This window comes from Saccopteryx leptura, chromosome 5 (assembly GCF_036850995.1).
Source record: "Saccopteryx leptura isolate mSacLep1 chromosome 5, mSacLep1_pri_phased_curated, whole genome shotgun sequence".
NCBI lineage: Eukaryota > Metazoa > Chordata > Mammalia > Chiroptera > Emballonuridae > Saccopteryx > Saccopteryx leptura.
This window is the reverse complement of record NC_089507.1, coordinates 151,757,573-151,780,412: the sequence shown is the minus strand read 5'-3', so window position 1 is coordinate 151,780,412 and position 22,840 is coordinate 151,757,573. Positions and strand designations below refer to the sequence as shown.

The 22,840-nt window shown below is 40.5% G+C and overlaps 1 pseudogene; it reads left to right on the top strand.

Moving 5' to 3' along the window:
- The first annotated feature begins 21,579 nt into the window (after positions 1-21,579).
- Positions 21,580-22,576, top strand: LOC136406579 (large ribosomal subunit protein uL10 pseudogene; annotated as a pseudogene).
- Positions 22,577-22,840: the final 264 nt, after the last annotated feature.

Here is a 22,840-nt window from a genome sequence, read left to right as displayed (position 1 = left end):
TTAAAAATAAAAAACACTTAGAAAATATTTATTGAATAAATTATCTTTCTGAAAAAAACACATGACATTGTTTTTGTGTGAATCGCAAACCTACCCACCTCCAAAAATGTCAGCCTCCTTTCCTCTTCTCTGTTACCCTATACCTCCTCCTTATGGAAATCCCACGTTTCCCTGTTCTCCCTTCCTAGAGGTTCTGTCTGCTTAACTTAACCCTCAGGTCATCTCCTTGAATGGAGTATGCTTCATCTTTGCTCTTAATTGTATTTTTCCTACCTCTCTTCTCTAAATGTTAATACCCCCGTCACACACACTTTGAGGGAATACAGGAGTGGTACATCATGTCAGATTCATAATCTTTTGATCACTTTCATTGTCTTTTGGGTACAGCTCAGACTCCTTAGCATTCAGTGTTCTACAGTTTGTCCTTCTCTGCAGGTCTAGACGCGATTTTTATTCACATTTTTATCCACCCTACCCAGAATCCTTAGTTACATGTACATCTCTTCACTGTTTCCTAACTGGCTCCTACGTAGATTGCACCATAATATTTCATATCCCCTGATTATACATGCTATCCTTGTCCTTTATAATGTCTTTATTCATTTTTATCCAAGGTTTTTCTCATTTAAGACTCTTCTCAAAAATCAACTCCTGTATGAAACTTTCACTGATGATTCTTGTCATACTGGGGAGCTGTCTTCTTTTCTCCACACCGTTCTTGTCTCTTTGTTGCTTAATGCAGATTATAGGGGTGGTTAACTCTTTTGCAGACTGGCAGATTTTTTGACAGACTAGCATCAGTCTCTAGACCAGCGGTTGAAAACCACTCGCTTAACGGAATTTGATGACCCCTGCCAACCTCCTTACATACAGTACCTTGAAATATCATACTTTGATGTCTGTGTTCATTGTTCTCCTTCTGCCTGGAAGAGTGTCCCTTTACCCTTTATGTCCTCAAAGGACATCATAGGCTCTGTAGATTCAAGGATCAACTTTGTTTTAATTAAATTATTTTTGTCAATTATATTTGACAGTTTATATTATAAATTTACAGTTTCAGGTATACAGCATAGTGGTGAGACAGTTAAATAATTTACAAAGTAATCCCCCAATAAATCTACTACCAGGCTGATGCCATCCATAGGTATTACAAAGTGATTGACTTACTCTTCTGCCCCATGACTATTTTGTAACTACCACTTAGTAATTTTCAACACCTCACCTTTTCCTCGCAACCCCTTAGTTTTCACTCCATCTGGTAATCATCAGTTTGTTCTCTGTATCTGTAAGTCTGCTTTTGTTTTATCTGATGTTTATTTTGCTCTTCAGATTTCACATATACACGAGATTATATTGCATTTGTCTTTCTCTGTCTGATCCCACCAGAAAGAATCCTTGATGATTTTCACAGCCAGATGTTATGAAGGCCCCTCTTCTCAACAAGGGTTTTCCTGGCCTGAGGAGGCTGGAATGGGCTGGGACCCCTGCAGCTGAGATAACTCTCCCAATCTTTAACCATGGGTAGGGCCAGCCTGTTTTCTGTCTTCACCTCTCCTACCAGTCTCAACGTGGCTTCTTCTTTGTATCCTTAGTGATAGGGCTTATGTTCAGTCAGTCTCCCGATGGCTCTCCAAGTTGATTGTTCTATACTTTAGTTATAATTCTGATGTGGTCATAGCAGGATGCGAGCACAGTGGTCACCCACTCCATCATTTTGACCAAAACTCAAGGATCAACTTCTTGATGACACTTTTACCAATCTTCCCATTAACGGAGGTTGAATTAGTTCTTGTTCTAGGTGAATTTTGTGCTCATATTATAACCTGTATGAATGTCTGTTTTGTACCTATTATGTCTTGGAGAACTTATATTTATTGATGTTCAACTATAAGAACAGGAGGTTCTTGAGGGAAGGAAGTATGTATTATGCATTATTCATCATTATATGTATATATATATATATATATATATATATATATATATATATATATATATATATATAATGATGTGCTCCAAGCATGTGCTAAGAATTACAATGCATTAATGAGCAAAACAGACATATTCCTTGACTTCATTATACTTGATTCTACTAGTGAAGAGAGGCAATAAACTAGTAATATCAGTATGCTGAGTATTACAAATAGATAAAGCGTATGCAAAGCAATATATGAGTGTGGCTTAGCCTAGTTAGGGGAAAGAAGACTGAATTATACTTGTTTCCTAAAGTGGAAGCTGAATTTCTGATTTAAAAAGCAAATTAATTTTAGAGGGTGGCAACATGCAAGGTATAACTGTAGTTAGAATAAGGAGGAGAATGTTTATCTAATCTAGCATTTTTTCCTAAAACATGGTATATAAGCAGTATTAATTGAAACGGTTGAAAGTATGGATTGTTTCTTACTCGTATTGTCTTTTAGTTAATAGATTTACCTTAATCTGAGGTTGATATTTGTTTGGCTTGATGTATTCTTTTTGTTTACAGGATTTCATTCATTGATTTCAATGGTTGGTCTCATTTTTACTATAGCAGCAGTCATAATATCTCGATGGGATTGTTTTTCTACTTGAGCATATCAGGCTGATGAATCTGGAAGAGAGAGGCAGAGAGGTTATGTAGAGTGGCCTGAACCAAGGTTGGTTGCCCTGCCTTGATATAGTCTATCCTTAATTTTCTTCAACTTGAGCCTGGAATGTAGTACCTCACATGGGGATTTGCAAAGTTGCTCCCTTCCCTTCTGACATAAATCTTGGGAAGGAGTTCTAAGGAAATTAATAAGAGAGGGAGTATTAGCCTGAACACAAGGCATAAGTTCCCAGGAGACTCTTCTAGGAGGGAGGAAGCCTGCTTGTTTACAAAGGCACATGTCCTTGAATGGCATGGTTAGCACCTTAGCTGAAGGGTGTATTGCAATGTTTTCTTCCCTCTCGCTCCCAAGACCTGCTGATGAGCTTTCGGTACAAGGGTCACACAGTAGAAATTGGAGCCTGGTTAGGAGGAGATGCTGACAATTAGGCAATTAGTGTTTCACTGACTGGATCTGTTTGTTTTCAGATTGAGGGCCTTAAAAAGGAGAGGGAGCCTTGCTAGGCTGTGCCGACCTTGTACATTTACCCTGTATAAGCTTATATGACACCTTTAGGTATAGGGACATGCTCTGCTTCTATTCAGCCTTCTATCCCTGGCTCTTGATAAGTGAGCAATGTATATCTATTCAATGGATGAACCCATGCAGGTACTATATAGTGGCATTAACTCAGAAGAGGGAGATTTATGACATATGTGATGACTTTACAATCACAAGGAACCTATTCACCTTCCACCTTCACCTTGACACAAGATATTATTTTCTATATCATCTTAGATAAGCCACTTGGACTTCTTAAATCTGCTATGCATGTAAACAGGAGCAATTCTATGCCTGTAAATTAAGAGACTTATTACAGGGGTTATAGTGCCATCTCTGAGCTGCTGAGTGAGCTTGGGCAAAGTATTTCTCTTCTCTGGGCTGTGATTTTATACCAACAAAATGAAAAAGCTGAACTAGATTTTCCATTAAGTTTCTTCTAGCTCTGAAGCTTTTAAAAAACGTAGAGCATCTATTGTTCAAATATGCAAGAAGGTTGTCCAATTATAAACAGTTTATCAAAGCTTAGCTTATTAACGATGAATATATTCTCATACATTTAAACACAACCCATAAGGTATGGTGTGATTTTACTTTGAATACTTTCAAATAACTTTCCCTTAGGCATTTACAGATGTTCTCTTTCAAGAAAGATGAAAGGCAGGATACTGAATCCTATTCAGGACTTCTTTCAAAATCTTCCATAGTCCTGATCATTCTAATAAGTTCTGTGTGTTATACTACTTTTTTTGTTCTTAGTAGTTCTATGTCAAAAAATTTTTTGTAATAAAAAACTTGAGACAACTTGTAGAGCATTCACAATCTCTTTCCCTCTGTAGCTGCTCAGAGTTCACCTTCGGGGCATCTTCAGTCATGTTTCTGGCTTTTCCTCGATCTCCATCCCATGTTGTAGGAAGAAGAACAGAAGCAGCCTGAATTTTTGTTTCCACTGCTTTCGGCAAACACCTGCCAGTATTTACCATGTACCCACTTTGTAGGGTGCAATTCTAGGGAGCAGAACAATGGAGCTGAGATCCAAGCATGAAATTTTCAGGACTTCTGCGATCTCATTGGAAAACACAGCTGTGATTAAAGAGTAGGTTATATACATCTTCATTAAAATTGATATGAAAAACAAAATTAATAGACACTCAAAACTCATCACTTAAGTATTTTATTTTACATCAGTTTAATCATTTTTTATTTTATATTTTTAGTGAATGATAGAGACAGACAGGGATAGACAGGAAGGGAAAAAGATGAGAAGCATCAACTCATCATTGTGAAACGTTTAGTTGTTCATTGACTGCTTTCTCCTATGTGCCTTGGTTGGGGGGCTCCAGCCGAGCCAGTGACTCCTTCCTCAAACCAGCGACCTTTGGGCTCAAGCCAATGACCATGAGGTCATGTCTATGATCCCATGCTCAAGCTGATGACCCTGCGCTCAGGCTGGTGATCCCCTGCTCAGCTGGTGACTCAGAGATTTGAACCTGGGTCGTCAGCAACCCAGATCCACACTCTATCCACTGCACCACTACCTGGTCAGGCTCAGTTTACTCTTATATATTTCTCATTGTTGTGGTTTCAGTGATTGTTTCTATATACTGGAAACATCATATATAGAAATGTCTTCATCTTTTCTAAACCCTGCCTTCTTTGGTGTCATGTTAATAGTTTGAAATTGGCCCGAATGGGGACGTTCATACCATAGAAATCAGAAAATGCTCCAGATCGTCTCTTCCCACTGCTCTCCCTGGCTGGTTGATAAATATTTACCCATGCACCACTGCTCCTTGGTGACATAAAGCTGGGATAAAGGGTGGCCATGACACTCGGGGAGAGACGGCATGCACCAGCAGGGCAGAGACAGCAAGCTGCACTTAGTATGCGAGAGCAGATTTCATAATTAAAAGGTAACTGGCAACATAATTAAAAGGTAACCGAGAGAAACATTCTGTGCTTTGGGCCAAGTACTGTAATTAGTTTAAACACACGCATTACCAGCGAGGACAGAGGATAGAGTGGGTATTGCATATTCTGAAGGCAATGAAAATACATCGGTCAAAGTGGGTGGGTGTTTCCAATGAGATTTGTTACAAAGCAGAGAGCTACTCTCTCTTTGTCAATACAAACTAGAGCTGTATAAAAATTAACGGGAAAGAAAAGGAACTAATATGTTCTGAACACACAGAGATACTGTCTATACAATGTTTTGTATCATGCAAACAGTTTTAAAAGCAGTATTATTTATTTTCATTTTATAGTTGTGAAATGGAGGGTTGAAAAAAATGAAGGAAACTTTTTCAAGATAATGTTGCTAGTAAGTGGCAGGGCCCAGATATTTAAAACACATATCTATGGGTTTTTTTTTTCATTCAGCAAACGTTTCTTGGATGCATACCACCTTCCAGGAGGAAGCCCGGATGCTGGGGAAATGACTAACATTAAATCTCTTTACTTAGAAAGCTTATACTATCCCAAGGGAGGAAGACAAGCAAGTAGTGATAATCACATGTGCAAATATTATGACAGAGGCCAGCACATCAGTTCACAAGAAACACAATCATGTGGTCCTCAGAGCTCAGTGAAGGGCCCTGGGAGTACTCTATTTTAATGCTTAAAGACAAACAGGAACTGGACGGGTAGAGTTGAATGGGGAAGGAGAAGAGCATTTTAGACAAAGGAAAGAACAAGACTGGGGTCAAGAGGAGCTAGGCAAGATAATCATAATAAGAAACTATTGTATTGGTCATTTACTTAGTGATTTATTCCTTCAATTCTTTTAAAAAACATATGAGTAAGCTTTACTACCATAAATGATGTTGCTCTAGGTCAGGGGTCGGGAACCTATGGCTTGCGAGCCAGGTGTGGCTCTTTTGATGGCTGTATCTGGCTCATAGAAAAATCTTTAATAAAAAATAATAAAGTTGAAAATATAAAACATTCTCATGTATTACAATCCATTTATTTCCTACTGCTCATGTTCATGGTTGTGGGTGGATGGGGCCAATCACAGCTGTCTTCCAGGACAACACCAAATTTTTATTGGATAATGTGTAATGTACATGGGTTGTTGTGAGGTCAGGAAGTAAACTTTCCTCCTTTTAATCAAGTAGTCAGCAAGCTAATTGCAGAAACCCTTTTTTTTATTAATTTTACTAGGGTGACATCAATAAATCAGGGTACATATGGTCAAAGAAAACATGTCCAGGTTATCTTGTCAATCAATTATGTTGCATACCCATCACCCAGAGTCAGATTGTCCTTCGTCACCTTCTATCTAGTTTTCTTTGTGCCCCTCCCCCTCCCCCTTTCCCTCTCCCTCTCCCCCCACTCCCTGTAACCACCACACTCTTATCAATGTCTCTTAGTTTCGCTTTTATATCCCACCTATGTATGGAATAATGCAGTTCTTGTTTTTTTCTGATTTACTTATTTCACTTCGTATAATGTTATCAAGATCCCACCATTTTGTTGTAAATGATCCGATGTCATCATTTCTTATGGCTGAGTAGTATTCCATAGTGTATATGTGCCACATCTTCTTTATCCAGTCATCTATTGAAGGGCTTTTTGGTTGTTTCCATGTCCTGGCCACTGTGAACAATGCTGCAATGAACATGGGGCTGCATGTGTTTTTACATATCAATGCAGAAACCCTTTTGACGAAGAAGATGGCTAAAAGGAAAAAAGATGAGGAGTATCATATTTTTCAGCAGGAATGGACAGAGGAATTTGCCTTTGTGGAGAGAGCAGGTTCTGCAGTGTGTCTAATATGCAATGATGAAATTGCATCAATGAAACGGTCAAATATAAAGCAGCACTTTGACAGATGCCATACTACATTTGCATGGAAATATCCAGCGGGGGACAGCAGGAAGAAAGCATGTCAAGAGCTACTGTGCAGAGTGCAAGCTAGTCAGCAGCAACTCCGTGTTTGGACCCAACAAGTTGACTGAAATTTGGCTAGCTTTGCTGCTGCTTTAGCAATTGTGAGAAATAGAAAACCATTCACAGATAGGGAGTATGCCAAAACATTCATGCTTGATGTTGCCAATGAACTTTTTGATGACTTTTTGGATTAAGACAAGATAATCAAATGAATAAAAGACATGCCTCTGTCAGCAAGAACTGTTCACAATCATACCATCATGATGGCAAATCTAATTGAGGCAACACAAGTGAAGGGCATAAATGCAGCACATTCTTTTCTCTCTCTTTGGATGAGTCAACAGACGTAAGCCATTTATCCCAGTTCAGCGTGATTGCAAGGAATGCTGTTGGTGACACACTACAGTGAGGAAAATCTTGCTGTTTTTCCTATGAAAGAGACAACAAGAGGGGACATTTATTCAAGTCTTTCACTGAGTTCGCTAAAGAAAAAATATCTACTGATGGATAAACTTATTTCAGTGTGTACTGATGGTGCTCCATGCATGGTGGGGAAAAACAGAGGATTCATAGCGCTTCTTTATAAACATGAAAAGAGACCCATCCTAAGTTTTCACTGCATCCTACATCAGGAGACGCTTTGTGCTCAGATGTGTGGCAAGCAGCTTGGTGAGGTGATGTTGCTGGTCATTTGGGTGGCCAACTTTATTGTTGCCGGAGCTTTAATTGATCGCCAGTTTAAAACACTGCTGGATGAAGTTGGGGATAATTATCCTGGTCTGCTTCTGCACAGCAATGTGTGTTGGTTGTCAAGAGGGAAGATACTCAGCCGTTTCGCGGCTTGTCTGAGCAAAATCCGGACTTTTCTTGAAATGAAAAACGTCGAGCATCCTGAGTTAGCTAACACTGAGTGGCTCCTGAAGTTCTACTATCTCGTGGACATGACTGAACATCTGAACCAGCTCAATGTGAAAATGCAAGACTTTGGATTAACAGTCTTATCCCTTCAACAAGCAGTGTTTGCATTTGAAAACAAGCTGGAACTCTTCATCGCCAACATTGAAACAGGTCATTTACTACACTTTGAAAAACTGGGTGAGTTTAAAGATGCATGCACAGCAAGTAACCCTGCTCAACATCTTGATCTCCAGCAGCTAGCAGGCTTCACATATAATCTCCTGCAGTCATTCAAAGTGCACTTTAGAGAATTTCGTGAGCTCACTCATCTTTATAAGTTCATCAGCCATCTACATGAATGTGCAGTGGACAGCGCCGACCTGAGTTACATCCCCAGTGTCTCCGTCAGAGATTTTGAGCTACAAGCTGCTGACCTGACGGCCTCAGACATGTGTGTGAATAAGTTCAAGTCACTGAATGAAGATTTGGAAAGACTTGCACGACAGCAAGCAGAGTTGGCGAGCAAACACAAGTGGGGAGAAATGAAAAAACTTCAACCTGCGGACCAGCTGATTGTCAAAACTGCGGCATGTGAGTATTGCTGTACTGGCAATGTTTGTCTCTACGTATGCATGTGAGCATTCTTCCCCACATCTAAAGAATGTTAAGACCAACCTACTATCATGTTTAACGGATGGACGTCTCAATGCCTGCATGAAGCTTAACCTCACCACGTATAAATCGGACTAGAAAGCCATCAGCAAAATCATGCAGCACCAGAAGTCGCATTAATGGTAAGAAGTACTTTATTCATCATTGGTTAGCAACAGCATAACAACGTTATTAAAAAGAATTCAGAGACTTATTGTCCTTTAAAAGTGTTGGTCTTACATAAAATGCACACATTTACTTGTATTTAGTGTTAAACATATTGTATGGCTCTCACGGAATTACATTTTAAAATTTGTGGCGTTCATGGCTCTCTCAGCCAAAAAGGTTCCCAACCCCTGCTCTAGGTGTTGGAATGTGAGATAATGAATCTCTATGTCTTTAAAAGAATTCTGGGTTTTTATCATGAGCATAATGTTGCAAAGAAAAAAAATATGATTAGATTTATGTTTTAGAAAGACTACTTTGTTTTCTGTAACAAATAAAAATCTGATGTGGAATTATCTTGTTTAAAAATTTTTTGCTCACTTTTTTCATGTTTGTGTGTGAACTTAGTGTATCATGTGTCAAAAGCTAAATAGAATGCTTGAGAGGTCATAGTTCTCAGCAGATGGTGGCCTTTGTTTTTATAAAACAGCAATTCAAAGATTCTCTAAAAAATATTTTTAAGAGAAAAGTAGGAAACAAAATACAGTTGTTTAATTACTATATTCTATCAAGCATGCTTTTTCCAAGCCCTAAAAATAGAAAGAATTTCTGAATACCAATGTCTATTGGGCTGGTTCAAAACGAGGGGGGAATGGGAAAAAAGCTTTTAAATTCTTAGAAATATAGCACTATGATAAAAGTTGAGATGCGAGAATTTTATTCAAGTGGTTACATTGGAATTAAAAAAAGGCAATGCATAATTCATGTATAACTCACCAAGACTATTAAAGATTAATCACAGCGGTCACACACCAAACATGCAGTGATTGGATCGCTGCGAAAGATGGAGAGCTAGAAGCTATCCACCTGTTAATACATTTTGCTTCATAGACTTAGGATAAGCCTCTTGGGCCTTTCTTCCCTCATGTTCATGTTTCAGGGCATGTCCTCTCCAGGACCCGTGCATCCTGGGTGGCTGTTGCCGCTGTACGGTGTTATCTCTTGGTGAGCCATCTCCTTCCTAGCCCCAGCCCCAGGTCACCACTCACCCCACTCCAGGGTGACCCAGACGAGATCTTCATTCCAGTCTCCTTGGCAACTCATTGCTCTTAGCAGCGCCAGACACCCAAGACTTTTTTGTTTGTTTTTGTTGCTCATTAGTATGTTGTTATTTTTTTCCAGTTGAAGTTAACATACAATATTATCTTACTTTTGGGTATAAACATAGAGATTAGACATTTATTTAACTTACAAAGTGATCATCCCCATATGTCTAATGCACGTCTGACAGCATTCAGGGGCATTGCAATACTGTTGGCTGTATTCCCTCTGCTGTGCAGACGCACAGACTTTGACTCGCTCTATTCCCTCCACTAGGTGTTGTATTTTCTCTTTTATTACTGAGACTTCATTCCTAAAGATTCTACTTTTTCTATTCTTATAAATTGTGTCCTTAGAATGAAGTATCTTGCACTTTGCATGGTAACAGGGACTTTCTGCTTATCCTCACAGACTTTAGTTTTGGGTTTTTTTGGACAATGAAATATGGAAAAGGGCTTAACATTTATAAGCACTCCCAATGTGTCAGGAACTGTTCCAGATGACTTGCAAAACACCCTATTTAATCTTCAGACTGACCCGATGCCATATATTATCATTTGCGTTTCACAGAAGAATTAGCCAGCTCAGCAAGTTAATTAACTCGTCCGAGGGGACCCTGCTGGTCAGGATATCAACTGAGTTCTGAGTCCAAACCTCTGCTCTTTTCACCATGTCACAGCATATTGAGATGGTGAGTCAGAGCTTCTTTATTTTTTGTCTGGACCTCTGCTTTCCAGATGCTACTTCTGGACAGAGGGCCATCTCTCTCTATCATTCTCTGTGGGCTATTTATATGGCCTTGGAAATGTCTAAAGATTTTACCATACAATGAGTGTATAAGGGGGTCCAGGAGGAATTCACCATGAAGAATGCAGAGGGAGACCTCCAGGGTGATGTGATGGTCTGAGTGGCATGGGCACATACCTACCACTATAAAGACCGACAAACACAATGAGTGGCCACTGTGCTATCACAAGCTGAATTAAGGACCCATGCATTGCAGCCTACATCTGAATGTTACCAGCCACTGGGCAGGTAGGGCACCACCTGCAGCTGTTACACAGGACAAGCCAGTTGGCCCGGATGGATGTTCCTGGGGAACGAAAGCTCTACTAAGATGGTCATTGTTCTGTCAGTCAGCGAAAGAGACAGCCTACAACTCTGTCCACTGACTCCTGGTACGCTATCTTTCCATGACCTGCATGGGGTCAGGCAGTGGTAACTAGTCAGTTTATAAATTTGTTTATTCTGTTCAAATTATTTATTCTTCTTGTATAATGAAATTATGCAAGATTGACCCTAAATTTTTTTTTTTTTGGCCAAAAAAAAAAAAAAAAAAAATGGAGGTCTTCTTATATAAAAGACTTTTTAAAAAAATGTTTTACTTTCAGGAAAATGGTACAATCTTCCATCTCTATAAAATCATGCTTTGTAAATGGTCTTGATACTTATAACTCTGTGAAAATGACATTACTGTCTCTAATTTATTTGAGGAAATGAAGGGCTCGAGAGGTAAGGTGGCTCCCAAATCCTGGAACAAGGGAACTACAGAGCTGGGACGTGAGCCTAGGTCTCATTTCTATCACATTTCTGTTAATTAAAAGGAAAGAAAAGCTCGATTTCTGACCAAGGCACACAGGAGAAGCGGCTATCTGCTTCTCCACCCTTCCCCCTCTCCTTTCTCTCTCTCTCTTCCCCTCCTGCAGCTAAGGCTCCATAGGAGCAAAGTTAGCTCGGGCACTGAGGATGGCTCCATGGCCTCCACCTTAGGCGCTAGAATGACTCCTGTTGCAACAGAGCAATGCCCCAGATGGGCAGAGCATCGCCCCCTGGTGGGCATGCCGGGTAGATCCCAGTGGGGCCCATGAGTGAGTCTGATTACCTCCCCACTTCTATCTTCGGAAAAATACAAAAAATAAAATAAAATAAAAGAGAGAGAGAGAGAGAGAGAGAGAGAGAAAGAAAGGCAAAGAAATAGTAAAGAGAGTCCTCTGGGTTGAGGTTCTGACACAGCTTCTCTACCGTGAGGTTAACTGGCACTCAACATGTGGGTTAGTTTTGATCATTTGTTGGCCCTAGTGAGAAGAGTATGAACAGTTTAGAAGGAGATTGGTCAGGGGAGCAGTGTCTCTCCTAACACAAATCACAGCTTTGAACATTTTCGGATGAAAATTTACCTCCATGAGGCACTCACATGAAAGATTCAAGAACAGCGTCTACGAAAGCTGGTGTTTTGAAAGTCCCATCTGAATATTTGTGAAAATTGATGACACAGAAGGACATTGCTTTTCAAATTAAAACAAAAAAGTGAAGGTTTGAAAAGAATATGGGTGTGTTTTTTACTCCATCTAGAAAGAGTCCATTAAAAGTCTTTTTTCTTATTTTCTCAGCATGGCTGATAGGCTGTGTTCATTTATTCAGTTTGAAATGAAATTCAGAAAGTTGCTACTTCACACTTCTGCATATTGGAATCTTCAGACTTCAATCCTGTAATTAACATTCAAACTAGAAGTAGGAATACCACCCAAGAGGCAGATGTGTCATTTGTGCAAGTTCCCTGGTCATCAGCGATGCCTTCCTGCCTTACTGCACAATTGGAGCTTCCACTCTATGTGCCTGTGCCCATGTGCCTGTGTGGGGTCCCATCCTTTATTCAGTCTCCTCCCTTAGCCTTTCTGACGTCATCAGAGTATTCCCATATCACTGAAGTCACTGTTTTTTTCATGGTTAATATATACCCTGAGGAGCTCTCTGCTCTGCAATTAAAACTGTCAAACTAAGGCCCTGGCCGGTTGGCTCAGCGGTAGAGCATCGGCCTGGTGTGCGGGGGGGGACCCGGGTTCGATTCCCGGCCAGGGCACATAGGAGAAGCGCCCATTTGCTTCTCCACCCCCACCCCCTCCTTCCTCTCTGTCTCTCTCTTCCCCTCCCGCAGCCAAGGCTCCATTGGAGCAAAGATGGCCCAGGCACTGGGGATGGCTCCTTGGCCTCTGCCCCAGGCACTAGAGTGGCTCTGGTCGCGGCAGAGCGACGCCCCAGAGGGGCAGAGCATCGCCCCCTGGTGGGCAGAGTGTCGCCCCTGGTGGGCGTGCCAGGTGGATCCTGGTTGGGCGCATGCGGGAGTCTGTCTGACTGTCTCTCCCCGTTTCCAGCTTCAGAAAAATACAAAAAAAAATAATAAAATAAAATAAAACTGTCAAACTAAAAATAATAACAATTTAAAACAGGTGCTCTAGATTGCTAAGCCCCATGATTTATCTGCTTAAATATTCCATTTATTTAAAAAAAATTCATTTTAGAGAGAAAAAGGTGGTGAGAGGAGGAGTGGGAAGCATCAACTCATAGTAGTTGCTTCTCATATGTGCCTTGACTGGGCAAGCCTGGGGTTTTGAACTGGCGACCTCAGCATTCCAGGTCGATGCTTTATCCAGTGCGCCACTGTATGGCAGGCTTTCAGTTCTGATGTGGTGTGGATCCTCTCTATTGCTAACGATTTCTACAGCATTATCTACTTTTCTTAATATTGTAGTACAGCTCAATTCATTTCATTTATTTTTCACCTAGATGAGTATTTCCTGATTGTTACTTACCGTGGTATTTGTGCCCATCTTTTACAATACAGGACATCTTCTTGTCAGTGGGAGAGCCCCTGATAATTAGGACACATCTTTAATCTGCTGAAATTTAGCCACATCAACTTCAACTCTCCCAGGATGGATGGAGGGTTTCCCTTGCCCATCCTAAAACCTCAGGCTGCATCCCAAGAACCTCCAGTTTTGTCTGTTTCTCTTTCCCTCTTGAATTAGTTTTACACTTGGACCCCCTCCCCCTATAGCATTCCTTTGTCAATAGTCTGAAAGTCACTAGCTTTAATCAGGGCTGGTTTATTCATCTCAGTTCTCTGGCTCTGTATCAGTCAGAGTCCAATCAAGAGAAACACACTACACAGAACTGGAACATATACCATTCACAGAAAGAACCATTTCTGGTGACTCTAAGGAGGATGATTATAAGGAGGTGAACATGACTTTAAAAACTGGTTTAGAACTGAGGGGGGAAAGCATGGGATGGAGAAACCTGTAAAGGGGTTAAAGGTCTCTCTCCAAGACTAAGATGTGGACCTCACAGGAGAGGGTGCAGTTGTAGCTCCCTGCGAAGTTACGGCCCTGGGGTGCTCTGGGCTGTAACGGGACAGTTGTCCCTGGAAAAGCAGACACCATCTCTCCTGGGTGCATGTAGGACAGGTCTGGCGAAGCAGCCACTGGGGTGTCTGCGAGGATCCCTAGAAATCTACACACAGGGAGCTGCCAAAATGCAGTTTCCACCTGGACAGCTCATCCCTCACAATCCAGTACGCCTCTGTTTTTTTAAATAGCTCTGCTCCTTAAATAGTACCTTCCACAGGTACAGGCCTGAACTGGCCTCCTCCACGTTCTCACTTTCATTTCATTGTGAACTGTTTATGAATTCTTAATAATTTGGGGGAAGAAAGGGAGGGGAGAAACAAAAAAATAGGCTGTGAAAAGTGTGTTTTCCTAGCTGGGCACAAAATTTGATCTTCTGAGAGCAAAAACAACAACAACAAAAAAAAAACAACAGGAAAAAAACAGCAAAAAATATCTTTAGTCATGTGAGCTCTTTTCCTGCTTTCTCTCTTCACAAGTCTGGCAGCTCCCATCAGGGTGTCAGGCTCATCAGCTATGTTCACTTTGGCCCACCCCTGACCCTGATAGGAGGCCTTCATCTAAACAACAAATTGTCCCTGAAGAAAACCTGCACAAATGACCAATTAGCGGGTTTGTGAAGGCTCTTCCCTGCTGTGGCCGTGAGCAGGCATTCTGCTGGTGGTTGGACTTGGACCGTAAGCTGTGCATCTCACGGGCATTCATTGGTGCTCCCAAGCTCCCAGATGCCAGGGAACATCCGGGTGATGAGTCCCTTTCCTTCTTGGGACAGGGATCCAGCAGGGATGGCCCTGTCATTCTGTCTTTGATCTTGACTCACTCAGAGCTTTGTTCATCACCCTCTCTTTGTATATCAGATGTGATTATTATGTAGATACCCTTTGAAAATAATGAAGGTGTGTGTGCATTTGAAAGTTAATAACGTTGGCTAACACTGCTGATGGCTATTATTACAGTCAAAAGCAGAAAACATATCACCCAGTCTATCCCGAGGGTAACTATAATGTGGATCTTCACCAGGTTTGGGGACAGAGAGTGGTGGAAGTTTGTTAGTTGTTCATTCAAACATCCTGCCACGGCAGCATAGGAGCCCTGGCGGCAGTGAGAGCACATGGACCAAGGTGGCCTGACCTTTCTAGGAGAGGTAGATGCAGAAAGAAGCCCTCACTGCGCAGGCACTGGAAGCGGCTCAGACCAGACATCTCCCGTCAGCAGTCAACCTGGAAGCTGGGCGCAGAGGCACTGCAGAATGTGCAGAGGCTGGACTGCTTCTGTGAGTCTAAGGACGGACAGCAGTTGTAACCAAAGGGGGCAAGGTTGGATGACTTTTGAGGCCCTTCCAACTCTTGCATTCTTGGATGCCATCACGTTAAAACTGTAAAGTAACAACAGCTATTATTTGCATAGCACTGCATATACTAGGAGTTAGGTAGGGACTGTTTATGTGCTTTCAATCTATCACTCTTTCACCAGCCCGGTGAGGCCAGTACTGTTAGGATTTTATTTATCAGCAAGGCTGTAGATGTACAGAGAACTGAAGAAACTTGCCCAAGGGACAGAGTCATCAGCAGAAGAGCCAGGATTTGAATCTGGGAGGCTTGCTTCAGCTTTGCAATCTTAACCACCACTCCTTGGTCTTGAAGGCGATCAAAAATGGAATCTTTGCATCAAAACTAACCTTACCCTCTCTCCTTTTGCTATTTCTTTCCTCAAAGTACATGTGGACTAGATCATCATAAAAAAAAGACCATTTCTCAAAGAACACACCATTTTGGACTTGGTGCTGTCATGATATCCCGGAATATGTGTTGTAAATAAGCAGGTGCATTCATTCATTTGACAGACAGTGAGTGAACACAGCCTCTCTCAATTACTGAGCTGGGAGGAGAGGACTAAGACATGCTGATGTTCCTCATGGTACTTTCAGAGTTAGTGTGCAGAATGACATGGTGGGCAGAAGAGTCTGTTTGATACTTCATCTGTGGTTTTTATTTTAAAAGTTACATGTGGTTTTATTATTCCTTCATGGCATTAAGTAATACAAAGTTTTTGGTTCCTTCCATTGCTTCCATCTTTCAAACTGAGGAATTTTTGCTACTCACTCCCTCCTTCCCCCATCCCTTTCCCAATCTGGTATTTTCATGACTGGAGTGCAGTAAGAATTAGTGTTCTGAAATATTGCCTCCACAACTTGTTCATCACACGCAATTCTGCGGCAAGAAGGAGAGGTCAGATGATTTAAAGCTGGCCATCTGGCTGCCTAAGCACTCTAAGTGACTCTCCTGAATTGTGACTCCCCTGAATCGGTCCTCCTTTATTGCCTATTAAGATTTGGCAGGAATAAGCCATAGCATGGTGTATTTTAAAGTCTAGGAGCTATGTAATAAAAAGTTCAGGGATCCACAAAAGAACTGTTGGCTTTTTCTAGAAGAGGGTGTGTGGAAAATTCACCTTGATGTTCCATCTGCCCAGCAGGGTAGGTCCCGCAACGACAAAGGCTATGCCTACTGGGAGGCTTTGCTGGATTTCCCTCTTTATTTCATGCTTACTGTCAGGGTCTTTATTTAAGATGTTTTCTTTCTCTCCTACATTGGCAAAAAACAAACAAACAAAACAAAACATACCAATTGCTTCTTCTTAGAGTATTATTCTCCTCCACTTAATTTCCAGTTGCTATCAAATATTTTGAAATTACAATCCTAATGATTCTCTCACCTTCTTACAGCCATTGGATATACCCTCACAAGAGAGTTCAAGCACCTTATCAAAACATACTACAGTCTTTATATTTTTTTTATCCTGATGAGCTCTTGGTCCTTCTATCTCACAATGTCCCTTTAGCATCCTGAATTCTAGCCATGCTGACGCTGTGCTCAGATATTTCAGTATCATCAGGTGCTTGATTTTTGTTATATCTTAGCTACTTGAAAAATATTCAGTTCTCTTTTCTCTTACCTAAAACCTATGAATCCTATAAAAGTGTCCTTCCACATGCCTTTTTAGTCTGAGTTGGGTGTTTTCTATTGGTTTCCAGAACTCCATGGGCAAGCCTACATCATTGCCTCTATCACACTATACTATAATCGTCCACCTGTGTTTCTGTCTGCTGTGCTCACCCATAAACTCAGAGCAAGGGCTGTGCTTTAGTTACTCTATTGCCTAGTATTTTACACAGTAACTGGCACAGTGGAAGCACTTAGTAAAGGCTTGTTGAACAATTAAATAGACTTTTGAACTAACAAATTAAGATGATAGTCATTTTCCAAAGTGTGCATGGTAATAACAATGATCCCCATTCTGGAAGCCCTAAATGCCAATATGCTGTCCATCCAGATGTCCTGAGCCCACCTGCGTGTCCTCATATACTCACAGCACCAAGAACAGATGATGTTTGTCTCTAAATGTCTTTGGTCCACATCCATTTTCAAAAAGATGTTTGGCTATGTGTAGAATTGTAGAATTATAGTTTGATCAATTTTTTTCCTTTTTAGCACTGTAGAGATATTTACTGTCCTCTTGTCAAATATTTTTTGTTTAGCTTATCTTTTTCTGTACAGAAACACAGCGGTTTTAAGATTTTATTTTTACTGTGGGTTTTCAACAAGTTTGTTATGATGTGTTTTCAGTGTGACTTTATGTTTGTTCTGTGGAGTTTATTAAATTTCCTGGATCTATGGTTTTATAGTCATCCTTAAGCATTGATCACTTTCAGCCATTGTTTCTTTATACATTTTTTGCCCCTTCCCACTTCGTAGGACTTAATTAGACTTTTCCCACTACTTGAAATTTTCCCATAGCTTCACGAGTCTATTTTTTTGTGTTTTTTTCATCTCCAATAATTATTATTACCTCATCTTCAAGTTTATTCATCTTTTCTTCTGAACTGTGTGATCCCCTGTAAGTCTTATCCTGTTAATTTTTAAATTTCAATTGTTGTATTTTCTTTATTTCTTAAAGTTTCATTCGGTTCCTTTTTATATCTTCCGTTGTGTCCATGCTTTCCCTTCAGAGCGTTGTTGGACTCACGTCCTGTCAGGCTCTTTGGTGGAGAGTATGTACCTATTTATATTTTACCTTAGTCATGTAACATTTTATTTTAAATGTGCCTTTAAAGGATTGTTAACATTTCTTGAAAAAAAACGTGCAGCACTGCCTTATTATGTATGAGACCGTCATGCGGTCTACTCACTTGGTCACTTTCTCTCTCAATCAAAAACCACAGCCAGTAGTTTTTTGTAGGGGAAAGGCATATCTTATTTGTGGTTGCTATGGATCACATACCTATGTTGATCATAGTTTAGTCATACTGTTTAAAATTGACCTACATATAATATTCTTTAGTAGAATTAGATATTTATTAAACCTTTATTTTTAAATTATATCTTTAATACTGACAACAGTTCTGTGGAAAATCATATTCTTTTCTAGGCTTTACAATTTCCCCCTTTACATTTGAAGACCTAGAATTCAGAAATAATGAGGGATTTCACAGCGTTTATTATTTTTCAGGGGTTTTTTTTATCCCTAATGCTGACTTCTAGTTTAAAAAATGTTGCACTATAACACTAGCAATATTAATGGGAGGTAAAGCAATACTAGAAAATGTGTTCATACTCTGTCACACCAGACAAATGAATAGCTATTATTATAGCTGCCTCTCTTTGCTCTTGTGCATGCTTATGTGTATACATTACATTTATATTACATTTGTAGCAAAGACAAATGTTGGGGGAACTCTTTTGTTTGTTTTCCTTTGTTCATGGTGGTGGAACCTTGTAGCATCATTTCTGTGATCTCCCCATAAGATAGCATTGCTTCTACAGAGATGAGTCATAAAGCAATTTGTTTGTACAAGAAAGGCTCTATTTGTAGAAAGTTAGATTTGTAACAACTGAGACTTCTATAACAAAACTGGGAATGAAGAAATAAAAATAATAATAACATTCTGGAAGCTTACATAGATCTCATCTATAACAGGGACCCTCATTGAGAAATCATTGAGTTTTTGTTGGCACACCTTCTAGTAACCTCAGTTTCAGATTTCCTAAGACATATCACATTTGAACATTTTGCAAAGAATGTAAAGAGAATTGATAACTGTGTCATTTTCATTGAGTATTTATTGATTTGATGAAGCCCTGTAGTATGCTCTGCAGCTACAAAAATGTAGAACACATGGTCTTGTCCTCAAATGTCTTAGTATACATTTAGAAAAACTTGACATATACACAATTAGTAATAATTGTGCAAAGTAGAACACTCAGAACATCAAAAGTGAGTTACAGAAGTTTGTTTCCAGGTTTTAGAGGAGGGAATCCAATGATAGACTTGAGTCTGAAATTAAAGAGGGAAATAGAAAGTGACAGCATAAACAAAAGAGATACGGCCTGGAAAAGCGAGCTCATGTTGTTTCTGGACACGGAGAACAGCACGGCCTCAACTACTTCTATCAACTGTTTTAAAGGATGTCGTAACATTTACAAACAGAAATTGGTTAAGCAATGTTATTTGCTCATTGTTGTGGGTTAACTAGTTAACTAATGCCAGTTGGTTAACTGACTTGCTTGGCTATTATTGGTTAAATAATGCCCATAAAGCATAAGGAAAATCCATCTGTGATCTAGCATAGTGAATGTAAGGATTGGGCTCAAAAGTCACACTGCCTGCGGGATAGGGGTGGGTGGAGTGAAGTCACAGCTTCATCAGTTGCTAACTTGGACCTGGTTTTAACCTGTCTTTGTCTTCATTTAAGGAGGAGAGGATAAGTAAGCATAACTTCAACCAAAGGTTAGTGTGAAGATTGAATGAAATGAAATTGAAATTTGTCAAGCCCATGAAACATTGTCTGAGGCATAAATTTGAATACATGCAGGTTCTTAATAATAATAAAAGCAAATGTGTTTATAATACTTACCTATGTATGAGGCATGGTTCTAAACCTTTTACATCTATTAACTTAATCATTGTATCAGCCCTGGGAGGGAGATACTATTATTATCCCCATTTTCCATTTGAGGTAACCTAATCACAGAGATGTAAAGTACTTGCTCAAGGATCTACCTACTTAAGTAACAAAGCCTTAATTTTATTCAAGTGCTTAATTCTTAGTGTCCCTTATAATGGGGCCACCATAATTTTATTCACAACAAAAATATAAATATTAGAGTGACATTAAAATGTAAGAAGCCACTGATTTCCTGAGGCAGTAATCACCATTTTCTCAGAGGGTTTAAGCCAAAGGCATCCAGTTAGGAGACTGGACTGCATAACATGTGGTTACTAATGGTTTATTTATTTTGATGCAAGCCACTGTCAATAAAAGGTATGTTTCATTTTTATTATTTATGGAATATATATGTTTATACCCACTAAAATATACTGCCAGGAATTGCTTAAATGTGAGGTATGAAGCTCTAATTATCTTAAAAATTATATCTGCCAGACCAGGCGGTGGCACAGTGGATAGAGCATCAGACTGGGATGGGAAGACCCAGGTTGGAGACCCTGAGGTCGCCAGCTTGAGCGTGGGCTCATCTGGTTTGAGCAAAAGCTCACCAGCTTGGACCCAAGGTAGCTGGCTCAAGCAAAGGGTTACTCAGTCTGCTGAAGGCCTGCAGCCAAGACACATATGAGAAAGCAATCAGTGAACAGCTAAGGTCTTGCAACATGCAACGAAAAACTAATGATTGATGCTTCTCATCTCTCCATTCCTGTCTATCCCTCTCTCTGACTCTCTCTCTGTCTCTGAAAAAAGAAAATTATATCTGTATTTATATGTTTATGAATATAGATATACTATCATGTATAATTATGTATGTATACATATATGTGAAATTATCCATCCTCTATCACTGTAGAAAAATACTTCCTATCAATCCAGGAGGTTCTGTAGTGTATTGATTTAACACACACTTTCTAATATGAGACTAATGTGGGTTTGACCTCTAGCTGGGCCACATGTTTATATAAAATCATAATTGTAAAATGGGGAAAATAACAATATGTACACGATAAGAATAGTGCAAGAAGTCACTGTGATAATTCATTAAAAAGTAGCGTAGCACATGGCAAGTAGTAAATACTAAGCACTATTTTTACTATTTCCGAAATGAGTTGTTAATGCATTAGTAAATGCAAAGACAACATACACACAAACACGCACACACACCCCTCTGTCAAAATGGCAATTAATTTGGTAATTTAAATAATTCTTCTTTTTGTGTTTTTCATTGTAAAACTTAAAACCTATATGGAAAAAGAAAAAAATCATGAATGTACAGTTCAGTAACCTATCAAAGAGTAGCTATGACAAAGAAACACAGTATTTCCAGACTGAAGATTCTGAGTGTGGTTTATGGCAGGTGAAATTACTTTTCTGGTCACTTTCAGGTAATACAAACAGTCCAATCTGGTGCAATAAACATTCTGTTTTTCACTTTGAGTACCGTATTCAATAAATTACATAAGATCCTCAATATTTTTTAAAAAATGTTTGAGCTGGCTTCCTCTCGCCAGGCGTCCTCGTGGGAGTGACTTCGTCTTTAACCCTGCGTGGCAATCCCTAACACTCCTCCGTGCTGCCCAGGGGAGACAGGGCGACCTGGAAGTCCAACTACTTCCTTAAGATCATCCAACTTCTGGACAATTATCCAAAATGCTTCATTGTGGGAGCGGACAACGTGGGCTCCAAGCAGATGCCGCAGATCCACATGTCCCTCCTCGGGAAGGCCGTGGTGCTGACGGGCAAGAACACCAGGATGCGCAAGGCCATCGAGGGCATCTGGAAAACAACCCTGCTCTGGAGAAACTGCTGCCTCATATTTGGGGGAATGTGGACTCTGTGTTCACCAAGAAGGACCTCACTGAGATCAGGGACATGCTGCAGGCCAATAAGGTACCAGCTGCTGTTCGTGCCGGTGCCATTGCTCCATGTGAAGTCACTGTGCTCGCCCAGAACACTGGTCTGGGGCCCGAGAAGATCTCCTTCTTCCAGGCATTAGGCATCACCACTAAAATCTCCAGGGGCACAATTGAAATCCTGAGTGATGTGCAGCTGATTAAGACTGGAGACAAAGTGGGAGCCAGCGAAGCCACACTGCTGAACATGCTGAACATCTCTCCCTTCTTCTTTGGGCTCAGGTGTTTGACAATGGCAGCATCTACATCCCGGAAGTGCTTGACATCACAGAGGAAACTCTGCATTCGTGCTTCCTGGAGGGTGTCCACAATGTTGCCAGCGTATGTCTGCAGATTGGTTATCCAGCTGTTGCATCAGTACCCCATTCTATCATCAATGGGTACAAGCGGGTCCTGGCTTTGTCTGTGGGGACTGATTACACCTTCCCACTTGCTAAAAAGGTCAAGGACTTCTTGGCTGATCCATCTGCCTTTGTGGCTGCTGCCCTTGTGCCGCCGCCACCACTGCTGCTCCTGGTGCTGCCGCAGCCAAGGTTGAAGCAAAGGAAGAGTCGGAGGAGTCGGACGAGGATATGGCATTCGGTCTCTTTGACTAATCTCCAAAAAGCAACCAGCTCAGCCAGCTTTATTTGTGAAACAAAATAAAGGCTTACTTCTCTTTAAAAAGAAATGTTTGAGCTGGTTGTAAATGTCAGCTTACCCAATGGTTCCGATGGGAGAAAGATGAAGGAAGGAAAGGTTGAGGGTGCTAGTACTTTTGTGAACTGGTTTTGGTTTCCGTCTCCCTGCGCTTGGCAGGTGGATTGTTCTGTGTTCCTCTTGCCCACACCCGAGCATGCGTGTTGGACTTCTGAAACCTGCACCCCTTCACTGGGGGTCACACAATCATTTCCTTCATGCTGGCCGATA